Source organism: Dasypus novemcinctus, chromosome 30 (genome assembly GCF_030445035.2).
Source record: "Dasypus novemcinctus isolate mDasNov1 chromosome 30, mDasNov1.1.hap2, whole genome shotgun sequence".
Taxonomy (NCBI): Eukaryota; Metazoa; Chordata; class Mammalia; order Cingulata; family Dasypodidae; genus Dasypus; species Dasypus novemcinctus.
The window spans coordinates 17,928,321-17,948,561 of NC_080702.1; the positions used below are offsets into that span (position 1 = coordinate 17,928,321).

Here is a 20,241-nt window from a genome sequence, read left to right on the forward strand (position 1 = left end):
CAAAATACTTGCTAACCGTATTCAACAACACATTAAATGAATTATACACCACGACCAAGGGGGATTCATTCTGGGTGTGCAAGGATGGTTCAACATAAAAAAAGCAATCAATGAAATACACCGTATAAACAGATTAAAGGGGAAAAATCACATGATTATATATATAGAAAAATCACATGATTATATATATAGATATATAATCACATGATTATATATATAGATGCAGAAAAAGCATGTCACAGACTACAATACTCTTTCTTGATAAAAACACTGCAAATGATAGGAATATGAGGAAATTTTCTGAACATGACAAAGGGTATATATGAAAAATCCACAGCCAACATCATTTACAATGGTGAAATCCTAAAATCTCTCCCTCTACGATAAGGAACAAGAAAAGGCTGCACACTATCACCTCTTCTATTTAACATAGAATTAGAAGTACTTGATCAAGAACTGAGGCAAGAACCAGATATAAAAAGCAATTGGAAAGGAAGAAGTCAAAATTTCATTATGTGCAGATGACATGATCCTATACATAGAAAACCCTGAGATATTTACAACAAAGTTTCTAGAACTCAGAAATGAGTTTAGTAAAGTTGCAGGTTATAAGATCAATGAACAAAAATCAGTAGCATTTCTATACACCAATAATGGGCAAGCTCAGGAGGAAATCAAGAAACAAATCCATTTACAATAGTCAATAAAAAAATCAAATACCTAGGAATAAATTTAACTAAAGATGTAAGAAACTTATACACAGAGAACTACACAACATTGTTCAAGGAACTCAAAGAAGACCTAAATAAAAGGAAGAATATTCCCTGTTCATGGATAGGAAGACTAAATATTATTAAGGTGTCTATCCTACCAACACTAATCTACACATTCAATGCAATTCCAATAAAAATCAACACAGCATTCTTTAATAAACTAGAAAAACTAGCTATGAAATTTATTTGGAAAGGAAAGAAGCCTTGAATAGCTAAAGACTTATTGAAAAAGAAAAACAAAATTGGAGGAATCACACTACCTGACTTCAAAACATACTACAAAGCTACTGTAGTGAAAAGAGCATGGTATTGGCACAAGGAGAGACACACAGACCATTGGAATGGAATTGAGAATTCTGATATAGATCCTCATATATACAGTCATATAATATTTGATAAAACCACCAAACCCTCTCAACCTGGAGAGAATGGCCTATTCAACAAATGTTGCCTGGAAGCTGGATATGCATATGTAAAAGAATGAAAGAAGATTACAAACTCACACCTTATCCAAAAATCAACTAAAGATGGATCAAAGACCTAAATATAAGAGCCAAGACCATAAAAACTTTGGAAAGCAGTGTAGGGAAGCATCTACAGGACCTTGTAATAGGAAATGGCTTCGTGAACTTCACACCAAAAGCACGAGGAACAAAAGAATAAATAAATAAATGGGACTTCCTCAAAATTAAAGCCTTCTTCACCTCAAAGGAGTTTGTCAAGAAAGTGAAAAGAGAACCGACACTGGAAGAAAATATTTGGTAACCATATGTCGGATAGGACACTTATAATCTGCATACATAAAAAACTCCTATATCTTGAAAATAAAACGACAAATAACCCATTAAAAAAATGGGAAAAAGATTTAAACAGACACTTCTCCAAAGAAGAAATACAAATGACTAAGAAGCACATGAAAAAATGCTCCAATTCTCTAGCTATTAGGGAAATGCAAATCAAAACTACATTGAGATACCTTCTTACTCCCATAAGATTGGCAGCTATGAGTAAAACAGAAGACTACAATTGCTGGAGAGGAAGTGGAGAAATGGGAACACTCATCCACTGCTTATGCGAATGCAGAAGAATCCAGCCATTCTGGAGGACAGCTTGGCAGTTCCTCAGAAAAAATAGATATATATTTGCCATATGACCCAGCAATTCCACTGCTGGATATATACCCAGAAGGACTGAGAACAAGGACACAAACCAATATATGCACACCAATGTGCATAGTGGCATTAATCACTATTGCCAAATGTTGGAATCAACCCAAATGCCCATCAGCAGAAGAATGGATAAACAAAATGTGGTATATACATACAATGGAATACTACTCAGCTTTAAGAATGAATACACTACAAACACACGTAATAACAGATGAATCTTGAGAACCTTATGTTGAGTGAAGCAAACCAGGCATTGAAGGACAAATAGTATATGGTCTCAGTGTTATGAAATAAGTAAACCAAGCTGCCTCAGAGAGCTATAGACTGGGTGATAGGCTTAAAAGAAATTGGGGGGTAGAGGAAGGATGTAAGCTGACACCTACATGGGTGAAATCTATGATAAGCTGGAGGTAAGTATTTGTACAAGGAAGGGATAAAATGGGGGCATAGAGTTACCTTTGGGTGGGGCTTGGCAGGCTTGAGGGGGGCTAGGGTTGGGAGGTTGGGTAATATTGCCCACGAACTTGTGGGGAGTGTGGGGGAACATACAAACATAGGAGATTGTCAGGTATTTGGTTGAGAGTATAATGTTGAGAAAACTTTCAAAAATACAATAAGGAAGGTTACTTGTTTAAGATGCTTAAAGGGGATAATCTGATGCAGGATAGGCTCCTAGGGAGTCTGTGAGTGCTCTTTTTTTCATTGTGGGTTATATCATTGGATAGAGACCCATAAAATGAGAATGAAGGTAAACCCACATCCTGGTGAGGACTGATGTTCTCAAATAGAAGGAATTGTATCTCCTGAGAGAAATGGTGGTTCCCAATGCATTAGGGCATTTGAGCATGTCAAGCCCTCAACACTGTTGCAAATATCTCTGAACATGGCACTTCAAGCAATGAAGATTGACTGTCACTGTGGGCCATAAGGGGCGGGGGAAAGTGGTATTGAATAGATGGAATCAAGTTAACTGTGTTGGCATTGGAAGTGTTCCACAAGATTATGCAAGGATGGATATAAGATATATTAAATTACACCAAAAATAAATAGGGGTTGATAGGCTAAAATATAAATTATTATATAAAATATAAAATAACTAAAAATTTAGAAAATTGTATAGTCAACAATATAAACCACAATGTAAACCCAAATTTTACCTTGTTTGAAAGGTATTGTCTCAATATCTGTACCTCAGTTTCAGTAAATACAGAATGAATATGTAAAAAGTTTATTGTTGTGGAAGGGAAAAGGTTTTATGTTGGATATGTAGGAGTACTGTATATTGTATATATGAATTACTGAGATCTAAAACTTTTGTGAAGATAAGCTTAATAATTAGGGAAAAAAGAAAAAGATAGGACATTGACACTGAGGAAAAGACATAAGTAGTTGCCTTGCCAATTTGCATACAGGGCAACACTTAGTGCAGTGATGGAAGGCAAAACATCAAAAACAAAGCTTTTGCATATTTTAATTTTTTCATGCCCCTATTTATTTTTACCTTAATTTTTAAAAATTAATATGTATTCTGTATCTAACCTTTAAACTCATCACTATATTCCATTTTCCTATTAATGGAACCTGGCAATATATTGGGCTTCATTTTTGAAGAAGTTTTTTTTCACAGAGAGGTTCAACAATAGCAGGGGAGGAAAACTGGTGTGGGATGTTATTGACAGGGGACACATGGTTGGCAGGGAATTCTCCAGGGCATATATCCAGAGTATATAAAAATGTTTGGATATTTTCATAGTGGTTACAATTGAGAACAACAACTGAGGGAGTGCTGAGTTCCTAGCCAGGGGAGATCTATCACAGCCCCTAAAAGAACAGCAACAATCCCCCAAGTGCAATGGCAAAGACCAAAAAAGAAGGAAGGTCCAACAATGAGCCCTTGATACTAATGACTATGTTTGTAAGCCTGTGCACCTGAAATAAGAACAAGGCCTAGAGCTGCAGTGTGCCTAAGAATTACCTCCTGAGAGCCTCCATGTTGCTTAAATATGGCCAGTCTCGAAGCCAAACTCAGCATGTTGATGCATTGCCTTCCCCCCGCATGGGACATGACTCCTGGGGATGAGCCTCCCTGTTGCCGAGGGATTACTACAAAGTACCAGCTGATGATGTAACTAGAAAATGACCTTGAATGAAAGGATCAACTCAGACCAGCAGAATATCTCAGTCTACATAAACTACCAGGAGTTAAAAATGCTTTTTGACCTGAATAAAAGGGGCAAATGGAAAAGGCAAATAAGTTTATATGGCTATGAGTCTCCAAAAAGAGCCGGGATGTTATCAGAGGGCTTGCCCTTATGCACACCTGAGCAGAGTCCTAGAGACAGATAAAAGTAGATGCGACCACAGGTATTGGTTCTTCTCAGGGCTACAGAGACCCACAGGTTCTATGGTCATGGCAGAAGTAGTTCAGTGCCATGTCAGTTGGTCCTATTTTGGAGTTGGTGTTTCTGTGTGATGGAGCTGGGCTCAGATGTGATCTTTGTTCACAAGCCTCTCCTGTTCCTTTTACCGGAATTGTAGTTGGTGGTGGGGTTTAGTGTATACCCAGGGGATCTGAATTTCTGGACTCACCGTGTGATAGCCAGGCCCTGGGCCTCAACACACTTGCAACTCCTCACTCTGGTTTATTGGACTTACCCCACTCAGCTAACATGGAGGTGAAAAAGGTCAACCACCACACCAGGGAGCCAAGAGTGCTTACAATTGAAAGCAGGAGGATTGCATCCAGCCTGTGGAATCTAAGCCCCCTCTTAATATAGATGTGGAGTGGACACAAGCATTCTGAGTTCCATAGGATGGAAGAATAGAGTATGGATTAGAGTGGACTTACTGATAATCTATTCATGATCTATTGTGATTAATAATCGAATAAAATGTGGCATTTGTGTGGAGAAAGTGGCATGGTGGCTGCTGGGGGTAAAGAGTGTGAGGGAGAGATGTGATGTGGGGGCATTTTCTGGGGTTGGAGTTGGCCTGGGTGGTGCTGCAGTGACAGATACCAGACATTTTATGTCCTCCCATGGCCCACTGGGTGGACTGTGGGAGAGTGCGGGCTATGGTGTGGACCATTGACCAAGAGGTGCAGCAGTGCTCAGAGATGTATTCACCAATTGCAATGAAAGTCTTATGATGATGGAGGAGGTTGTCATTAAGGGGGTGGAGTGGGGTGAGTGGGTTGTGGGATATATGGGAACCTCATATTTTTTAACGTAACATTAAAAAAAGAAAGAAAGAAAGAAAGAAAGAAAGAAAGAAAGAAAGAAAGAAAGAAAGAAAGAAAGAAAGAAAGAAAGAAAGAAACCAAGTCCTCAAATTTCCATGTAATGAAACAATCAGATGGAGAAGATGTGCATGCAGAAGGACCAAAAGGAAATTAAAGTGAATGCTTTAGAAATATTTCAAAGAGTTGCACACACAGAAACAGGTAACAAATTGCTGCATTACCCAAATAAAAAAAAATGACCATTTTGAAATTGGGATACCCTAACATGAAAGTAACCAAATGTAGAAAGCTTCATGGAAAAAATAAAATTTTGAAAATTGAACTGCTGTAAGGAAAGTATAATGAAAAACAACACAACGAGTGAAGAAAAAAGTCAAATAAATAAAATTAGATGAAAGAAATTGTTTCACTGATGTGAAGACAGTCGCCAAGGTAGTTGCTGATGACAGGGAAAGGGAAGCAGAGATGTGATGTGGGGAACTTTTGGGAATTGAAGTTGTCCTAAATGGTATTGCAGGCACAGATGATGGACATTGTATTTCCTGCCATAAACCACTGAATGAAACGGGGAGAGTGTAAACTACAGTGCAAACTACAATCCTTGTGGTGCAGCAGTTTATCCAAAATGTATTAACCAGATGCAATGAATGTGCCACAATGTTGAAAGAGGTTGTTGCTGTGGGAGGAGTGGGGGATTGGGATGTGGGGTATATGGGAAGCTCTTATATTTTTTAATGTAACATTTTGTGATCTGTGTATCTCTATAAAAAAGAAAGTTTAAAAACTTAAGTAGATGGGAAAATTCACACAAAACTAAACAGAATAGGTCAGGATTTCAAGAGAAGGAAAAGCAAAAAAGAAAATTTCTCCAGGAGTTGAAACAATTGCACTAAGAGGGAAATCTTAAAGATGTACCACATGTACAGATAAAGAATCAGGTGCAGAAGACATGAGAAAATAAAAGTTAAACAAAGTTAAACTGCATTGGAAGTGATTAGAAACTATATAAAAATCAAAAGAGCTAGACATCAGTATTGTCAAACTCTCTTATGCTTTCAAAGGAGGCCCAAATATCTTGTATGGTGCCTCTACATTTGAGTTATTGGCTAAGTTGGTCACTGACCCCTAAAATAATAAAGGTATATATTATGTCTCTGGTTATGCTTCTGAATTGGACGGAGAGGCTGATTCAGTTTCAGACTTCTGCAGCAGCTGGGCATGGCTCAATATGGCCAGATATATAATGGACTTTGCTTCTGGACTAACTCTTTTTCATAGTGCTGAACAGCACTATGCACCAGGCCAGTGAAACATTTGAGCCTTCCTAGTCTCTCTCTATGACCAAATATCTTGCAGTATGATGGCTGTGTGAAGGACCTACCAAGTGGAGCAATAATTACTGGAGTACATACCAAGTGGAGCAATAATTACTGGAGTACAATGAGTAGAACTTTAATGCAATTGGCATTATGGCTCGTTCTCATGGAGAGATAGCATGTATACTATTGCAAACCTGGAGCTTAGATATATTAATTGCAGCCCAAAGAGGAACATGTGCATTTATTAATATAAAGTACTGTACCTACATGCCTGATGATTATGGTGATGTCTTTTCTATTGTAGATTATATGCAGAGAGATATTGAACATGTTTAAAGTATTGGCAAACTTAACTCATTTTTTACATGATTAAAGTGCCTAATATGACTATAAGATTTTTTTAAAAAGGAATAAAAGAATCAAAGGAGAGACTTAACACGTAATCTACAATAAACTTTAGGCAAAAGGGAGAAACTGAACTTCAGAATTAACACCTCAAAGTAATCAAATGCTGTTGCAAAATTTGAAAGCCATAATAATAAACAGGAAGTTATTGCTCAATCAAAGGTACAAATGAAAAGTTTAGAGGAAATGCAGAATTTGGGTCAAGTAGTCAAAGAATTTCAAACAAATGTCCTAAATCAATACATAGAAGTGAAGGAAAATATGGATAGTAATAAAGTAATGGCCAGTATAGAGCTAAGTGTTAGAGGTTTGCAATGATTACCAGGTCATAAGGCTTTGGCTTCCTTCCAATTTAGTGAGCAAGCTGCCTGCATGTGGAAGACAGCATCTCTCCCCCCAAGAATGAGCCATACCACTGTAGGAATGGAACAGATAAGGATCCTCACCCTTCTGGGCCATCAAACTCTCCTGCATTCCAAGAAAACCCTACTTCTTAGCCCACCACCCCCAAGCCATATACAAAGAGAATTCACTTTTACAGCCCTTTATTGACCCAAGGCTGTACTCTGGACCTTAACTCCCTTCCCATGCACTCTAACATTTCCCCAACTATTGATGTACTGTATAATTCACATCTGCACCTTCCATGAATGGGCTGAAGTCTCTCTTCAGACCTCCACCATGCTTGTGGGGGGACGGAAATCTGTTCTTCAGATCCATTCTGTTGGTAGAGTTTCTCAATAAATACATTTTATGCCTGTGATCAATCAGTCTCCATATCCCAGTGAACACCATTTTTCTCCAACAATAAGGATATTAAGAAGACAATGTGTGAGCAAAAAGATGAATTAGGTATTTTAAAAGAAATCATGACAGACCATGGCTTGGAGTAGTGTGAAGAATTGAGAATCTTAAGTAAAAGTAACCAAATAGAAAAATAAAAAATCAAATAGTACTTTGTTCTCAATACATAACTCTTTTCTTTAATTCCTACAAGACTGTAGGGTCTGGATAAGAAGAATCATTTCCATGACCTGAAGATATAGAAGCAGTTGGGGAAGGCCAAACTGACCAGTGGCCCATCCGCCTACTTGAGAGGAAAATCTGAAGCCAAGATAAGAATCAGAGCCTGTATAATGTAAATATGTAAATTGCTTAAAACTATGTTCACATTGTTCTGAACAGTAGCCTGGTTCCCCCCTTAGAAGCTCATAATATCATATGACCTGCTAATCATTTACTGAGCGGTGTGTATTGCTTTTTTGTTCTATGGATCAGTTGAGACTCCCACTTTCTTCTATTGAACCCTATATAATCTTTGTTTCCCTGTTGATTGGTATGGTAACTATTCAGCTAGTCATCATCAGTATCTGTGAGTAATAAATAGAATGACTACTTATGGCCTCCTCATGTGGTTTCTTTGGAATGTCAAAGTATCCAGTAGACCTCCTGATGTCTTGACCTCTTGTGTCACAAAGAGTCAGAATGTAATTGAATAAGAAATGGTATTATTTCATGATAATGGATATGAAAAATATAAATAGGAAATGGTAATGTGGGATAAAAAATAACAGAAACTTAGAGATATGTGAGCAGAGAAGGTGCATGCTCTCCCTTAGAATTAGCTCTCTGTCAGTGATCCTTACCTTGAACTATACGACAATTAATTTCCCCAACGTAACAGAGTTACTCATTAAAATTTAAAATTTCCCTACCCATGATTCTTCTGCCCTTTTTATTGAAGACTATAATTAGCACTCTACCCATTTAAGTTTATGTCTCAGAGAATTAAGTCTTCTGGCTGTTCATATGCCAATTGAGCCCTGAATCTCAGAAGAGTTGCAGCCAACACCTACTCTCCTGTTCATCAGATTAATCCAGGAAAACATGAAAATATGATGATGGACAATCCTCATCCCCCCCAAAAAGAGATTATCTACAACTGCAAGCAAAACAGTTCCTTCCATCTACTCTGTAAGATCTAAGCCTCTTCTCAATCTGAGGAAGAGTGGGCATCGCCATTCCAAATACTCAAGGTTTAGGAATGAACAAACATAAGGGGGAATACAAACATGGATAAATTAAACTTATTAATATTGTAGTGGTGGAGGAAGATGTGACATTGCTATAAATATAGTGGTTACCAGAGTTTTAGAGGGGAGGGAAAGGGAATAATAGGTGGGATGTAGGGCATTTTTAGGACATTGCAATTAAGTATAAATGACAATGTAAATTACAGAACTTAATCAAAAATATTAATAACCCAATATGTGTCAAGATTTTTAGTTATATAAAAATTTTAATACTGAGTATAACCTTATGTCAAAAATACCATTATTATAGACTTTTTAAAATAAAAAGACATGCCCTAGGAGGAAAATCTCTTTTGCAAAATCATGAACTTCTACGTAATAGAGCTAGAATTTAAACACAGACAATCTGACCCAATTGTCTACTCTTCTAAAATATTTATCTAGTAATCACTTTTCTCACCTATGAGATAACCCAAAATGATTGAGAGAATGAATGAGTGAAAGAAAGAAGGAAAGAAAGAAAGAGTAAATTTTTAAAAGAAAGAGAGAACCCTAAGATGGAGGACAGGTGACCCAGATACCACAGAGCACATAGAAGGAATTATCCTGTTTGCAGCTAAAAACACTCCCCATTTTTGGGAATGGGAACTGTCCATCATCTTTATTTTGTTTGTTGTCTATGGGAAACTCAAAGAACTGAACAGTAGGAGCTGTCACCTGAACTAAATATACCACCCTATTCAAAGAGATCACTAGTAAGGGTAAATGAGTGTGCATGTAAGAGAGGGGGCTTTTGTGGGAATTCCCTATACTTTTTGTGTACTTTTAAAAATATAAATCAAAAATTTCTCCAAAAATATAGTTTAAAAATTAAGCAAAAAATAAGTAAAGAAATTAATGAATGTTACATGGGAGTGTTCTCTTCACTGGAAGATTTTTCATTAAATAGATAAGACACTAAGGGATTTACATAGTGACTAAAAAACAGAAACAAGTGGTGACTTTGAAGAACATATATTGAAACTAAATAAATAGTTATATATTAATATAAATTGATTTTTTTGTACCTTTTTTATTTTTTGAGTGTGTCTCCCAAGGGGATTCCATTTAACTTTTCTCTCTGCAACAATTTAACTGTAATCATGTAATCCATTCTTTACACTTAATAAAAATGACATTTAAAATATAAATCTATTCACGATGCTCCTTTTCCAGCGAAGTTCAAAACTCTTAGCATGCCCAATCTCTTAGTATCTCCTTGTCTTTGTATACATACCTTGTTGTCTTGACTGGGTTTTTGGCACCAGAATCCCAGGATCATTATATGTCAACAATGTTTGAATCATGCATTTGGTCAAACAAGAGTGTTGTGTGCTCTCTGCCCCCTTCCCTGTACACACTGGGCTCTCACTGACTTATCTATTTCATTCATTACCACTGATTTAATCTCCATTAGCACTTCTTCAGGGAATCTAATGACCTCATATATATGACATACCCTGCAGTATATATTCTTATTGAATGAAGTTCCCTCTTCACGGCATTCATTAAAATATTAATTTGGCACTTATTCTGTACATATAATTAAACTTCTATTCCATAATAGAAACCTCACTGCAAGTTGGGATTTATTTTCTTTTTTTCTTTTTCCATTATTGTTTTTCAAGCACCAATCACATGCTAGTTGATTTCCATAATCACAAGTAATGACTGAATTTATCTGAATGAAGTAGATGAAAAAACTCACAGTCCCAATCCTCACATAACACAAGCTGTTACATCATAACCTATATTTAACAGTAGTTAAAAATTGAGAACCTTACATTTGGAATTTTACACATAGAAAAAAAGATATTTTAGTTGTCTCTCAACCCTGTTTTAGAACATCAAGAAGCATTTCATTAACTGTGAGTTTTGATTTTGCTACAGTAATTTTGGAAGTCAATTTTGGAATATTATTGGATTTTGAAGGTTCAAATGCTGTCTAAGACAAAAATTCATTTTACTTACCATTCATTATCATTATTTCCTCTGAAGAAAGAAAATAAAATATATAATCAAAATTATGTTAGAAAGTATCCCAATATACTACCAGCAGATAATCCAAAATGAATATTATGTATTTTTATAAATATAAGAAAATCAGCTATAAATACATGTTCAAAAAATAAAAGTTGACAATTTCATTTCACATACATACTAAGCACTTGGCAATTTCCTGAGGAATTGTAAGAAAAATTTCTGCTTACAATATGAATGTAATAATTTGGGTTCCCCAGGTCTCCCTAATTTCTCAGCACTTAAGTGCCAGCATGATGTAGATATAAGTTAAATGTAAATACCCTACCCACGAAGGAAAGAATGCAGAGATGGTATCATGAACTATAATCTTCCCAAAGCTATTAATGTTCATTTGTAAACATCCTTCTTAGGAGAGCAGAAAAGCATCTCCACATCCCATGTGTAAGCATCATGTGACCCTGTCAGGAACTCTGTTCTCCAACCCAATAGAATGCACTTGTTCTGAAACCACTTATAATCACCTCTCAGTTTCTTATCTCTTTGTGGAGCACTAACTTCAATTATTCTTGGCCTGCTACTGTTAAAGATTCTTCCCTGTTAGCAAGTTCTAATAAAACTTATGACTGACTAAATGTCTGGTGTGTTCTTTGGTTCCATGACCTCACAGTTTCATGCCCTTCAGGAGTTGGGTTGTAACAACTGGTGAGCCATGAGTCAGCTTATAGAATGACCATGGGCAGTTGTGGGCATGTGCTCAGGCAAGGGGGAATCCATAGGGGAAATCCTTGGTTTGGCTTGTAATTTCCATGTGGGGAGGGGTGGCTGCCTTCTTGGGCAGGTGGTGACCACTGAGAGAATATGTTTGACTGTTGTGGAACTCCACATGAGTATTGAGATGCCCCCAAAAACGTGATGGGATTAGCAGTTAACTAAGGGAGGGAAAACAATCTTGATTCAACTCTGCAAACCCATTTCTGACTCCCTTCATGGTGTATGGCATGTTAGGAGTGATATTGTGTGCAATAGGGCAGTTTTCCAGTGTTATTTCAGAGCCAATAAAGAGAAACTTCTGCTTCCTCATATTTTGGGAAAACAAAATTGTATGTGTTTCTGTCTCTAAGCCCTGTCCAGTTTCATTTTATGATGGAGTGTGAACTTTGAAGGTCAAAATATTTTTGTTCCAGTACCGTTAGTGTGTGGAGCCTGGACCAAGTAAAACCGATCCATCAGGGTAGTATATATGTGTTCCTAACCATGTCCCAGACAGAAGCTGAATTGTATTCATTTTTTTCTATGGAATTGACATCCTTAAAGGGAATTGCTAGGTAAATATAAAATATTAATAAAAATATAACACATTTGTTTGAGAGTATAGCTGATAAAAATAAATGAAAATTTGGGGGTAATAATGAAAATAGAATTATAAGGAATATCCAAAACTATTTCATAGTTCTTTAAGAACAAGTTACTTATTTTGGTGTTATGAAAATCATCATTTTATGATTAGGGAGGAACAGGCTGCATCGAGATCAATATAGTTACAAAAACATGTAGAGTAGAATAATTTAGTCTGATGATAAACTGATAAATTATATTTCCTACATTGAACTTATGTCAAGTTAATAAGTTCACAAAAAGGACTGTGGGAAATACAAATAGATACAATTGATCCTTTCCTTTTCATGGTTTTTTGAATATTGCCTTAAAACATCCAGCAACACTCGTTCCCATCATCATGACACATCCATTGCATTTGGTAAGTACACCTTTGGGCACCTTTATTATTACTACTACTATTAAACAGGTAATAGAATCTTTTAAAAAATAACTGGCCTTAGGAAATGGCTTCATGAACATCACACCAAAAGCATGAACAGTAAAAGAACAAATAGATAAATAGGACTTCCTCAAAATTAAAGCCTTCTGCACCCAGAGGAGTTTGTCAAGAAAGTAAAACGGGAACCTACACAATGGGTGAAAACATTTGGCAACCATATATCTGATAGGAGACTTATAACTTGCATATATAAAGAACTCTTATATCTTGAAAATAAAAAGATAAACAACCCATTTAAAAAATGGGAAAAAGATTTAAACAGACACTTCTCCAAAGAAGAAATACAAGTGGCTAAAAAGCACATGAAAAAATGCTCCAAATCTCTGGCTATCAGGGATATGCAAATCAAACTACAATGAGATACCATCTTACTCCCATAAGATTGGCAGCTATGAAAAAAAAATGGAAGAATACAAATGCTGGAGAGGATGTGAAGAAATGGGAACACTCATCCACTGCTGGTAAGAATGCAGAAGGATCCAACCATTCTGGAGAACAATTTGGCAGTTTCTCAAAGAACTAACCATAGATTTGCCATATGACCCAGCAATTCCACTGCTGGGTATATACCCAGCAGAACTGAAGGCAGGGACACAAACTGATATATGCACACCAATGTTCATAGCAGCATTGTTCACTATAGCCAAAAGTTGGAATCAACCCAAATGCCCATCAACAGATGAGTGGATCAATAAAATGAGGTAGAGAAGGGGGCAAGATGGCGGCTGAGTGAACATCCCTGTTAGGGTCTTCTGCAGGGAATCGGCTGTGCGGCGTTGGAGACTCTTTGGGACCGGATTGTTTCAGGATTTTTGCTGGTCCAGAGGTGTCTGGACATCGATTTGGAGGGAAGGTAACAGAGAGGATCCGTCTGTGAAATATACACGGAGATCCCAGCTACCTGTAGAGGATTCCCTCCTTGGGTAGGCAGAACTGAGGCATCTAGCGCCGCGCGGTGGGGCTGAGCCAGGCCGGGCCACAGCGGCGGGCAGAGCCGGGCTGGGCCGCGGCGGCGGGCGGAGCCGGGCGGGGCCGGTTCAGGCCGCAGCAGCGAGAGGCAGACGCCGGAGCCGGGCCGGGCCGCTGAAGCGAGCGGAGCCGGGCGGAGCCGGTCCAGACCGCGGCGGCCCAGCATACGGAGCCGGGTGGAGCCGGTCCAGGCCTCGGTGGCGGGCGACAGCAGGCGGAGCCGGGCCGGGCCACGGGGGGCTTATGGAGCCGGGCCTCGGCGGGCAGCGGCGGGCGGAGCCAGGCCTGCGGAGGGGTTTCTGTTCTTTGTTTCTTTTTTTTTGTTTTTTTTTTTTTAATTTATTTTAATTTTTTTTTTTTTTGGAGCCTCTGCAGTACTGGGGAGTTCGTGGGCCCTGGGCGGCCTATTGGGGGTTTGTGGGAAGGGAGGTGCTTGCAGACCCATTAGGGCAGACAGACGGGGGTTTTAGGGCAAAGCGGGGGGAAGTTGTGATTGCAGACACAAACAATAGCGTTTCCGCCTAGAGCCACGCCCCCACCCCCACCCCTGCTGCGGAACTACAGCAGTCTCAAAGTGATAGCAACAAAGAGACGCTACCAGGGTCTCATGGGGTGCCAGACATTTGGAACCTGATTAGGGGAATATTTTGCGAAGCGTGGGAATTTCGGGTTTGGACTCTGCTATTAGTGTTTCTGGCTGGAGCCCCTCCCCCGGACCTGGATATTTCATCTGAGTCATTAAATTGGCTGCAGCCTAGAGGAGCCCCCAGGTGGACGTTCCTGGGGACCACAGGGTGGGAGGGTTCCTGAACTCAATTGGTGATATATCCACACAATAGACCCTAGTGAGTGAATTGTAGGACACAGAACACAGGATAGAGCTTGTGGATGAGACCTCACCCATAGGGCTGGCACCCAGCTGCGGGGATCCCTGAAGGCTGTGATGCACTGTGGTGCTCCAAGGATTCCCGTTAACTGGACTTGAGGTTGCCAGGTCTGAGTTCCCTGGACTCTGGTGGCCCACATGCCAGAGACTCACACCTCTTGAGGCCTTAATACCTCAGACTGTCCATCCCTGAATCCACCACGCCCTGAGGTTCATCTGAGGCCCTTGAATATCCTAGCCCTCAAAGTTTGCGTTTTTTCTTCTTTATTTTATTTTGTTTTGCTTTTATTTTTATTCTATTTATATTTTTTTTATTCAAGTTTTTTAATGTTCTGATTCCTGGCATTGCATTATCCCCTAGTATTTTCTCCCAGCGTATCCCCCAAAGTCTCTTTTTCCTTTTTATTTTTTTAAATCCTCTCTTTCTTGTCCCCGATCTTCTTCTTATTCTATTTTATCTTAACAATACAATAGGTCCTGCAGGAAACACCTCACATTTACTGGGTTTCCTCATCTTCCACTGCCTCATTTCTCTGTGAATAGATTTAGGCTATCTACACTAACCCCTTTCCCCTACAACTTGATATCCTCCACCATCTGCTATCTCTCCTACATTCCAACTCCCTTTCTTTGATCCACTAAGCGTCTAACTCTTAATTTCTAATCTGGACTGATAATAAGACACCCAGGCCCAGAGCCTCAACAGACTTCAGCTCCTACACTCTGATTTATTGGACTGACCCCACTCAGCTAACATGGAGTTGAAGAAGGTCAACCACCACACCATGGAGCCTAGAGTGTCTACAACTGAAAGCAGGAGGAGTGCATCCAGTATCCATGTGGAATCTAAGCCCCCACTTGACATAGATGTGCAATGGACACAACCACTCCAATGTCCACAGAGAAAATGTGAAATGGGTGTGGGAAGGGTAGCCATGGTGGCTGCTGGGTTTGGGGAATGGGAGGAAGAGATGAGATGTGGAGGCGTTTTCGGGACTTGGAGTTGTCCTGGGTGGTGCTTCATGGACAATTACAGGACATTGTAGACCCCCCCAGGGCCCACTGGATGGAACGGGGGAGAGTGTGGGATATGATGTGGACCATTGACTACGGGGTGCAGTGATGTTCAGAGATGTACTTACTGGGTGCAATGGATGTCTCACGATGATGGGAGAGAGTGTTGCTGTGGGGGGAGTGGGGGGTGGGGGCGGTAGGGTTGATTAGGACCTCGTGTTTTTTGAATGTAATTCGTAAAAATAAATAATTTTAATTAAAAAAAATAAAGTGAATGTAAAAAGATGAAAAAAAATAAAATGTGGTATATACATACAATGGAATACTACTCAGTTTTAAGAAAAAATACACTACAAACACACGTGATAACATGGATGAATCTTGAGAACCTTATGCTGAGTGAAGCAACCCAGGCATTGAAGGACAAATACTATATGACCTCAATGATATGAAATAAGTAAACCAAGCTTCCTCAGAGAGCTAGAGACTGGATGATAGGCTTAAAGGAAATTAGGAGGTAGAGGAAGGATGCTAACCTGCACCTACATGGGTGAAATCTATGATAAGCTGAAGGTAAGTATTTGTACAAGGAAGGGATAAAATGGGGACATAGGGTTACCTTTGGGTGGGGGTTTGTGGGCTTGAGGGGGCTAAGGATGGGAGGATGGGTAATATTGCCCACGAACTTGTGGGGAGTGTGGGGCAACATACGAACATAGGAGATTGTCAGTTATTTGGTTGAGAATATAATGCTGAGAAAACTTTTTCAAAAATATATTAAGGAAGGTTATGTGTTTAAGATGCTTAAAGGGGATAATCTGATGCAGGACAGGCTCCTAGGGAATATGTGAATGCTCATTTTGCCATAGTGGGTTATATCATTGGATAGAGACCCATATAATGAGAGTGAACGTATACCCACATCCTGGGGAGGACTGATACCCTCAAATAGAGGGAATTGTATCTCTCAAGAGAAATGGTGGCTCCCAGTGAATCAGGGCAGTTGCGCATGTCAAGCCCTCAACACTGTTGCAAGTATCTCTGAACATAGCCCTTCAAGCAATGAAGTTTGACTATTATTGTGGGCCCTAAGGGAAGGGGAAAAGAGGTAATGAATAGATGGAACCAATGTAACTGTGTGGGCAATGGAAGTGTTCCACAAGTATATGCAAGGATGGATATAAGACATGTAAAATTACACCAAAAATGTATAGTGGCCTATGGGCTAGAATGCAAATCATAAGGTAAAACATAAGATACCTAAGGGTTTGGAGAATTGTGTAGTTTAGAATATGGACCATGATGTGGATCCAAGTGTAGCCTTGTTTGAAAGCTATTTTCTCAGTATCTGTGCATCAGTTGCAGTGGGTGCAGTATGAATGTGTAAGAGGATTATTGCTGGGGAGGGTACAAGGGGTCTAATATTGAATATGTGGGAGTACCATATATTGTATATATGAATTACTGTGATCTAAAACTTTTATGAAGACAAGCTTAATAATTAGAAAAAAAGAAAATGAAAGGACGAAGACACTGAGGAAGACATGGAAGTATTTGCCTTGCCAATGTGCATACATGGCAACACTTATTGCAGTGATGGAAGGCAAAGCATCAAAAACAAAGCTTTTTCATTTTTAAATTTTTTGATACCCCAATTTATTTTTACTTTAATTTTTCTAAATTAGTATGTCTTCTATATCTTACCTTTAAAACCATCACTATATCCCATTTTACTATTAATGGAATCTGGCAATATATTAGGCTTCATTTTGGGGGAGATTTTGGACCACAAAGGGGTTCTATGGTGGTGGGGGAGGAATACTGGTGTGGGGTGTTATTAGTGGGTGGTACATGGTTGGAAAGTAGTTCTCCAGGGCATGTGTGCAGGGTGCATAAAAATGTTTGGATATTTTCATAGTGGTTAGAGTTGGGAATGACGACTGGGAGAGTGCTGAGTTCCTGGCTGAGGGAGCTTGGTCACATTCCCTAATGGAACAGCAACAATCCCTTGAGTGCAATGGCTAAGACCAACAAGGAAGGATGGTCCAACAATGAGCCCTTGATGCTAATGACTATGCTTGTGAGCCTGTGCTCCTGAGAAAAGAACTATGTCTAGAGCTGCAGGGTGCCTAAGAGTTACCTCCTGGGAGCCTACATGTTGCTCAGATGTGGCCAGTCTCAAAGTCAAACTCAGTATGTTGATGCATTGCCTTCCCCCCAGTGAGGGACATGACTACTGGGAGTGAGCCTCCCTGGTGCCAAGGGATTACTACCAAGTACTAGCTGATTATGTGGCTGGAGAACGACCTTGAATAAAAGGGTCAATTCAGACCACAGAATATCTCAGTCTACATGTAATATAAGGAGTTAAAAATGCTTTTTTGACCTTGAATAAAAGGGAGAAATGGAAAGGACAAATGAGTTTATATGGCTATGAGTCTCAATAAAAGAGTCAGGAGGTCATCAGAGGGGTCGCCCTTACACACAACTCAGCAGAGTCGCAGAGTCAGCTAGAGTAGATACAAGCCCAGGTATTGGTTCTTCTGAGGGCTACAGAGACCCACAGGTTCTATGGTCATGGCAGATGGAGTTCTGTGCCATGTCAGTTGGCTCTACTTTGGAGTTTGTGTTCCTGAGTGTGATGGAGTTGAACTCAGATGTGATCTTTGTTCACAAGCTGAGGTTTAGTGCATACTCAGGGGACCTGAATCTCTGGACCATCCATGTGATAGCCAGACCCTGAGCCTCAACAGACTTGCAACTCCTACCCTCTGGTTTCTTGGACTTACCCCAACCAGCTAACAGGGAGTTGAAGAAGGTCAACCACCACACCAGGGAGCCAAGAGTGCCTACAACTGCAAGCAGGAGAATTGCAGCCGTCATCCAAGTGGAATCTAAGCACCCTCTTGATATAGAGGTGGAGTGGATATAACCATTGAAGGGTCCACAGAATGTAGGAATAGAGTATGGATTAGAGTTGACTTACTGATATTCTATTCTGGAACTATTATGATTAGTAATGTAAGTAAATATAGCACTGATGTGGAAAAAGTGGCAATGGTACCTGCTAAGGGTGGGGAGTAGGAAGAAGAGATGTGATGTGGGGGCATTTTCAGGACCTGGAGTTGTCCTGGGTGGTACTACAGGGATAGTTACTGGACATTTTATGTCCTCCCATGGCCCACTGGGTGAACTTGTGGAGAGTGTAAACTCTAATGTGGACCACTGACCATGTCGTGCAGCAGTGCTCAGAGATGTATTCACCAAGTGCAGTAAATGTCCCATGATGATGGAGGATACTGTTATGGAAGGAGTGGGGTCAGGGGGGTAGGGGATATATGGGGGACCTCATAATTTTTTAATGTGGTCCACTGGATAGAACGTGGGAGAGTGTGGGCTATGGTGTGGACCACAGGTCATGGGGTGCAGCGATGCCCAGAGATGTACTCACCAGATACAATGGATGTGTCATGATGATGGGGGAGAGTGTTACTGTGGGGGGAGTGGTGGGGTAGGGGCGGTGGGGTGAACAGGGACCTCATTTTTTTAAATGTAATAGTTTTTTAAAAATGAATAAATTGAGTAGAATTTGGGAAAAAAAGGGGGGGGGGGGGAAGCTGATAATAACATCACCTGCCTCAAAAGGTGGTGTTGAGGATTAAATAAGGTGATTGTAAAAATAAATAAATAAATAAATTTTTAAAAAATTAAAAAAATTAAAAAGATACTACAATAAAAGAAAACTACAGGAAACTTTCTCTAATGAATATAGATGCAAAAATCCTTAACAAAATACTTTTAAACAGAATCTGAAAGCACATTGAAAGGATTACACACCATGATTAAGTGGGTTTTATCTCAGGTATGCAAGGGTGATTCAACACAAGAAAATCAGTTAACATTATAAACCATATTAATAATTTGAAGAAGAAATCACATAATCATCTCAATTAATGCAGAAAAATTACTGTACCCATTCTTGTTAAAATCACACCAAAAGCTAGGAATAGAGAGAAGCTTTTAGAATAGGGTAAAGTACATATATGAAAAACTTACAGCTAGCATTGTAATCTATGTTGAAAGACTAAAAGCTTCTCTGCTGAGTTCAATAATAAAACAGGTATGAACTCTGTCACCATTATTATTCAATATTGTGATAGCATTTCTAATGAGAGAAATTCGGTCAGACAAAGAAATAAATGCTTCCAAATAGGACAGGAAAGTAAAACATTCACTATTCACTGATAACATGGTTGTATGTTTAGAATATCCCAAAAAGTACACAGTAAATCTACTAGAATTAATAAATGATTTCAGCAACTTGGGAGGATACAAGGTAAATATGCAAAAATCACAACATTTCTATATATTACTTATGTGCAATCTGAAGAGGAAATAAGAAAAAAATCCATTTATAATAGTGAAAAGAAATCAAATATTTAGAAATAAACTTAACCAAGGACATAAATGATATGTATTATGAAAACTACAAAACATATCTGAAAGAAACTAAAGAATACTTAAATCAATGGAAGGGCATTCTGTTTTCATGGATTGAAAGACTAAATATTGT

At 39.0% G+C, this 20,241-nt stretch overlaps 1 long non-coding RNA gene across 2 annotated transcripts in view; it reads right to left on the bottom strand.

Annotated features, from left to right (window-relative positions):
- LOC101439711 (uncharacterized) overlaps nt 1-20,241 on the bottom strand; it is a 61,648-nt gene that overhangs the window by 9,275 nt on the left and 32,132 nt on the right. The window lies entirely within an intron of this gene.